Source organism: Hydractinia symbiolongicarpus, chromosome 1 (assembly GCF_029227915.1).
Source record: "Hydractinia symbiolongicarpus strain clone_291-10 chromosome 1, HSymV2.1, whole genome shotgun sequence".
NCBI lineage: Eukaryota > Metazoa > Cnidaria > Hydrozoa > Anthoathecata > Hydractiniidae > Hydractinia > Hydractinia symbiolongicarpus.
In genome coordinates, this window is record NC_079875.1 from 25,744,570 (window position 1) to 25,752,000 (window position 7,431).

A 7,431-nucleotide genomic window follows, 5' to 3' on the forward strand; every position below is an offset into this window, starting at 1 on the left:
CGAACAGCCTATTAGTATTGAAGAGCCAAGTACATCTAGTGATTCTACCTCTACATCTAGTGGTTCTACATCTAGTCAAATTCAGTCAGTTCATAAGACTAAAGCCACAGAAGAAACTTCACTTGAGTTGCTATTAAAAGACAGTCAAAAGCAGAAATCTGAAATAATTTGGGCCTTAAAAGTAGTTGTTAACGGCTTTTCTAACAATTCTTGTACTAACCTTGGTCAAACATTTAGATGCATGTTCCCAGACAGCAAAATTGCTCAGTCACTTGAACTGGGGCCTACCAAAGTCCATTATATCATCAACTTTGGAATTGCCTCATACTTTAGAGACATCTTGTATGATTCATTGAAAAAAGTTGAATGTTATGTTGTCTCTTTTGACGAAAGTTTGAATACTGTAACTCAGAACTGTGAAATGGATGTACTAGTAAGATTTTTTGACCCTGTTGATGACAAAGTTAAAATCCGTTACTTAGACTCAAGCTTTCTTGGACATAGTGCTCACCAAGATTTGTTCAGCCATTTCACGAAGACGCTTGGGAAATTAGATCCAAACAAAATGTTTCAAGTATCCATGGATGGACCTAGCGTTAACTTCAAATTTTTGGAAAAAGTCCAGAAAGACCGTCTTGGCAATGAACAACATCAACTCATTGACATAGGTAGCTGTGGTCTTCACACTATTCATGGTGCTTTCAAAAATGCTGCAGTTTCTACTGAATGGAACATTAAGAAAATACTCCATGGTTCTTACCAAATATTGCACGACACACCAGCCAGAAGAGATGATTATGAAAGTGTGACATCATCTAATGTTTATCTGCTAAATTTTTGTGCTACACGGTATAGTAAGCTACTCTCTTGGTGGTAGAAAGACAAAGTGTGTCATTTTTAATTCATGTGCATTAATAATAAATTATAATGGTCACCTGAATTTAAATTGCAGTATGTGGTATTAGAAAAAAGCTAATTTATTGAGAAATATGTAAATTGTACTGTAATATGTCTATATGTTGAAAAGTTTAGTAGTAATGTAGGTTATATGTTTTCATTTTCAGGTGGGTGGAAGACAAAGTTGTAGCAGAGCGTCTCATTGAAATTTGGGAAAATATTGTGAAAATCGTAAAGTTTTGGGAAGGTCTTCCGAAATCAAAACGACCTGCTTCTAAGAGCTATGGTTATGTGAAAGATGCTGCTAAAGACCTGCTCACACCTGCGAAATTGAAGTTTTTCAGTTTCCTAGCTGGAATTTTGCAACCATTTTTGGTAATGTACCAAACGGACAAACCAATGGTTCCTTATATGTATCAAGACTTGACCAAGCTTTTAAAGAATTTAATGAGATTGATTGTTAAGCCTGATGTGTTAACAAAATGTGAATCAATAAGTGATTTAAAAGCTGTCAATTTGAATGATAATTCAGTGCTTATGAAACCAAAGAATTATAATTTAGGCTTTGCTACTAGATTTGAAATAAACGAATTAAAAAGAAAAGATCTAATAACTAATGCACAGGTGGCTAAGTTCTTTACTGATGCTGTTATATTTGTTAGATCTATTGTTGAGAAGTTATTCGACAAGAGTCTGTTGTCAAAAAATGTTGTTAAAAATTCCACTATATTTGATCCCAAGGTAATGGTTACTGAAAGCTCCTCTGTTTTGCAAACCAAACTGAGAAGCATGTTAACATATCTGGTGAAGCTTAGAGTTTTAACATCTTTTCAATGTGACAAAATCACTGAAGAATTTAATGAGTTTTCCGATCACAATTTGAAACTTTACATTGATAAATTTCAGAGTTTTGATAGCTTTCAAGAAGACTTAGATGAATTTTATTTTGGTGATGTTGGCGTAAAAAGTTTCAAGGAACTTTCTTTTCTTATCAAATTAGTCTTAACATTAAGTCACGGTCAAGCGTCAGTTGAAAGAAGTTTTAGTATTAACAACTCTGTCCTCAGACAAAACATGAAAGAAGAATCTATCGTAGCTAAAAAGGTTGTGAGTGATCATATGATTGCTAATGGTTTAAAACCTGATAGTATTCAGGTAACTAACAAGCTGCTTCGATCTGTAGCTTCTGCAAGACAAAAGTATGAAGACAGTTTAGAACTACAGAGACAGAAAAAACGCAATGAAAGAGATGAGAATCAAAAGCGCATATTAAATGATGAAATAAGAGACACAAAAGCTAAACGTGATGATTTGCAGAAGACATGTGAAGCATTAGACAAAGAATTCGTTTCATCAGTAGAGAAAGCTGAAAAAGATAAAGATAACGTTGTGTCACTTGTAACCAAGGCAAATGCATTGAAAAGAAGAAGTGTTGAGTTGAAAACTCAAGTAAAAAGCTTAGATGAAGCACTCTTGGTTTTAGAGGAGAAGAGGAGGAAAGTTTGTAAATAAAAACGACTAAACAACTGGCTGTTTCTATTTTGTTTGTTTTTGTGTTGGACTGATTTTGTCTTCTGGATAGATCTTTAGTTTTTGTTTGACTGTAACCCATTTCGTTTTGTTTTATTTTGGACTAAAGTCAAACTTCTCAAGATACGTTTTTAACCAGCACCATTTACCTTATTAGATGGGCCTGGCTACCCACTAACCTGTCTTAAGTCAATGTTCCACTTTCTGGGCTTGAAACTGTTCTGCAGTAGTTAACTTCAGACTAATATCAAGCTAAATGGAATAACAGTTTCTGGCAGTTAGCAGTGTTTAGAAGTACATAAATCTTCTTTTGCTGAAGTTTACATACACACCTGTATTCAAATGCTGGATAATATACACCCAAATGTTTCAATTTCAGTTTCAATTTCTCCCACTGTCTAATATTTATGTTTCTATTTAATGACCCTAGTTTTTTAGACGCTATTTAGTAATATCTAATGCCTGCTGTTTTTTACTTGGGGAACCAGGAATTGAACTTAGTATGCTTAATGTTTATTACCTTGGAGACCCAGGGAAAACAATATGTTTTTTTATGTGACCCAGGGAAAATAATATACTTTTCAAGGGTCATGTCCAGGGAATTTTATATGCTTTTCTTGAAAGCTCAGGGAAAAGTTTTAGAAAATTTCTGTGGGAACCCTGCAGTAAGGTGCCCAAGTTTACTAACTTGGTCTTCAGGCTTGACAACCCTGCTGTCCTTAGTCAAAATATGTACAGGCTGGTCCTGTCATGACAACCTCCTGTGTAAGGCTGAGTGTTGGGGCCCTGTAACACATGTGGAAAGCTACAGCCAGAGTCACAAGTTCTGGCGCACAGGAGGGTTTTATATAATTCTTTTTTATATTATATATTTTTGACATATACATTTTTCCCATTTGTGTTTGTTCTGTAACCAGTCCGTTTATGTTGTTAGATCTGTCTTGTGTCGTATTGTTTGTGATTGAAGGATTGTTTTTTCTCAGTGAATAGTTATAGGTCCAAGTTGGACAGTACTCATGCTTGTAATAAGCAAGAAAGTGTATTCAGCACTTTCCTTATCAGATGTGACTAAAAGAATGTGTATAAGCTACAGAAGTTTTCAATATAATACAATTTTTAAAAAAAAGTTTTGTGAGTTCTGTAAGTAATAAAATCTAAATTCTGTGAAAAATGACCTACATGATTGTGGATGATTGTGTTGGACCTACATGATTGGGTTGGAGTTTTTGAGGTATCCAACTGCTCTGGTCCGTTTCCCTGTATACTTTCTAATGCTTTATAAATAAATATTAATGCATTATAATAATACATATAAATAAACAGTGTAAGAAATATAACAAGTAAGTAAATTATACGCACCATACAAACAATATGTAGGCCTGTACACAGCTTTGTAATGCTCAGAGCAAAAAACAGGGGATTTTAATCCATCATATAGGTACCATCCATCAGATAGTAAAGTCATGGCTGTATAGTGTTGTGCATTCCAAAGTGATAATCCAATCCAAGCGGTTTGGGCTATCTCGTATGGCAGCAATGAATGACTCCAAGTGACGCGTGTCAATACTTAGGCCTGTCCAATCTTCTGACACGGCTATTGTAAGCGCGAGTGTCCTTTGTCAACAGTTTGGCCTGTCCCATCTTTTGGCACGGTTATTGTAAGCGTCAGACTAGAGTCAAGCTCAACAACGAAGGCCGTTCCCTTGGTTGTGGTTCGCTAGATAGTAGATAGGGACAGTGGAAATCTCGTTAATCCATTCATGCACGTCACTAATTAGATGACGAGGCATTTGGCTATTACTTGTTAATGGGTGGCGGTGCCCCGTATATAGATATGTAAAATTTATGTAACCATATTACGTACAGAAAGATGTTTTATCGCAAACCTTCTCCAAGTTTTAATGTTTTCGACATATAGACATATAAAACAATGGTCGAATCTTTGCTTTATAGCAGGGCAAATGGCCATTTCGAGCCATTGGTGACCAACTAGGGGTCTACCATATTATACCCCTTCATTTCGTTGTTCGCATGAAGAACTTCCAGATCTTTAAGGTCTTCTCCATGCTTCTTGCCACAATTGTATCGATATCGCGTTGTCTACCGCCAATGGAGAACAGAGTGTTGTTATTTTCAGAGCACCAGATGCCTCTCAGTGACACAATCGCACGTGACGGTTCGTGTTCCGTATTTCTCTCTCAACGCAGTTCGTAAGCCAGGTCGATCGTAGTATGCAACTTTTTGATTATAAGCATCTCTTAGAGTGCTACCCTCAGCGTGCTGAAAGCGCATTAGCTCAGTCACAATAGACACTTCTATGACGATGACGCTATCCGGACGCACAACCACGAGCTCAGGTTTTAATCTGATTCCAGCAATGGTGAAAACTGGTTCAACGAGTACTTGGTGCCTGTTCTTGATGGCAATATCCTTTACGAAGTCGACAATGGAGTCATGTCTTTGTATTCGTGAAAAGTGCGTAAAGCCGCAATGTTGTACCACGTGGGAAAGGGTTTTCCCCACCCTTTGATAGTGCCTGCACTTCTTGTCCACGTCACGCCCACGATTACAATTCTCAAGTGTAGGGAGCCGTCCAATGCGTAGCTTGATAAATTCGATGTAGGAACGACCAGAAATAATCGACGTAATGCCTTTTTGCCATAATTGACCGTTGGGATTATTCTTCAGCTCACATAACGGCTTGCTATCAATTGTTGCATACAGCTGCTCGCTGAAGCGGGGGTTCTTCCTCAGCGCGTTTTCGGGTGTAGCCTCGTCAAGAATTTTCACGCACTTGAGTTTTAAGGTGTTGGTAGATTCGAGCGCTAGTAGAGCCTGGATCGCCACATCTAAGGAATCAGCCAATTCCAGTAGTCTCTGTATTTGTTTTATTTGGAACAGGGTCTTCTTTCCCCGCTGATTTTGCCAAGCCCGTTCCCTTGTCTGTGGTTTCGTTAGATAGTAGATAGGGACAGTGGAAATCTCGTTAATCCATTCATGCGCGTCATTAATTAGATGACGAGGCATTTGGCTATATTCTGATATATTTCCGTTTTATTATGGGGCGGTGCCCCGTGTACAAATTATTTATGTTATGTAACCGTTTTTATTTACAGTATATCTGTCGCGAACCTTCTCCATCGGATTTTATACATGCGTGTTGGAGACCAAGTCTAAGGCCCTCGCCTTTCACGCGGGTGCATAGACGTATAAAACGACACCGCATTCTTCGCCTCGTTTGGTGGGACAAGTGACCACTGAGGTCTACCTTATATTATGCCCCTTATTGCTCATGTTCATAGTGTTGAACGCGTGAAACATTTTCATATCTTAATTGAGCGCTTTATCAATCTCACCACCATCGTGTTTATGTCCTTCTTTGATCCGCCAATCGACAACAGGCACGCATTGTTTCGTGAACACCAGAGTCCTCGTAACGAGATGATGGTGGCTCCAAACAATATATTTTCGATCCCGAAACGATCAGACAGCGCTCTTCTAAGGTTAGGTCTATCGTATTATTGTACCTTTTGCGCATATGCATCGTTCAGCGAAGATCCAGAAGCGTGCTGAAAGCGCATGTTCTCTGTCACTATGGACACATCGATGACTACTATCTGGTCTGTTTTGATAACAACCAGGTCAGGCTTAAGCCGTGTAACATTTTATTCGAACACATGTTCCACGAAGACGTTATGTTTTTGCTTTAAGGCGATATAGGTGTACGATACTATCGTGTCTTTGTATTCGGGAAAAGTGAGTGAACCCACAGTGTTGGATGACGTGGGATAGCGTTTCCCCCACTCTCTGGCAATGTCTGCATTTCTTATTGACATCGCGTCCCCTATTGCAGTTTTCGAGCGTCGGCAATCTCCCAATGCGAAGCTGAATAAATTCGCGATACGATTTCCCTGAGATGATTGATGTGATACCTCTTTGCCACAGTTGGCCTTCATGGTTGTTTTGCATTTCACATAATGGCTTGCCATCTATAGAGGCGTACAGCCTATCTTTAAACGAAAGATTTTTCTTTAAAGCGCTTTCGATGGTACGTTCACCTAATATAGTAAGGCATTTACGCTTCAAGGCATCTGTCGATTCCAGTGTCAGGAGATCCTGGATTGCGTGGGCGTTTGAGTTTGCTAACTTCGTTACATGTCTCAGCAAGGTCGTTGGTATCTGCAGTTCGCATGAAGTTAGTCCTAGGCCACCTTCTTTCGTTTTAGCATAGAAGTATGAGGTAGGTGTATCCATAGGGAGTCCCAAAAGGTCCTTCACCCCAGTTCGATTGTGAAGACAAAGGAGGTTAGTAAACCTTTGGTAACTCGACCAAGAATCAGCTGGTGTTGGAATTTGGGTACTAGATTGCTTCGAAGAAGTTCCAACTTTTGATAAGGTTTGAGAGGTGATTTCTTGAGCCTTTAAGGCAGAGCAACAAGATGCTGGGTGTTCGGCTTTATCTTGCCATTCGGGTTAAAATGAACGCCGAGGTACTTAAACGTCGTATCATAATGAGTTGAAACGACCGCTTCGCCATTGATGAAGAAGGATAGTTCTCGAATCACGGCGGTATTTCTGTCTTTCTTCGACGTTGTCGTACTGAGTGAAAAACGTTTCCGTGTATTGATATGCATACTTCTTAGCTAAAAAAATTGGGTCGTTACGTCAAGCAGAACGTCCATGCCAATCTTGGGCTCAGATAGGAGGATGAGGTCGTCGTCGAAGGCCAGGTTGTTGATCTTAGTTTCCGTTGTTAAAAAGGCGCCAATGTAATTAGGAAATGAATCCAAGAGCTCTTCTAATACCAGTTGAATATAATTGGAGATAATGGATCGCCCTGTTTCACTCCTCAGGAGATGGTAATATTCTCAACCGAGTTGGGACTGCACGAGATGGTGGTTGTGGCGCCAGAGTACGAGTGGATAACGTACTGGATGGTCTGGTCGTCTACGCTATGTTTTAGGAGAGCTCTTCGTATGGAGGCACGGAGACCGTGTCAAAGGC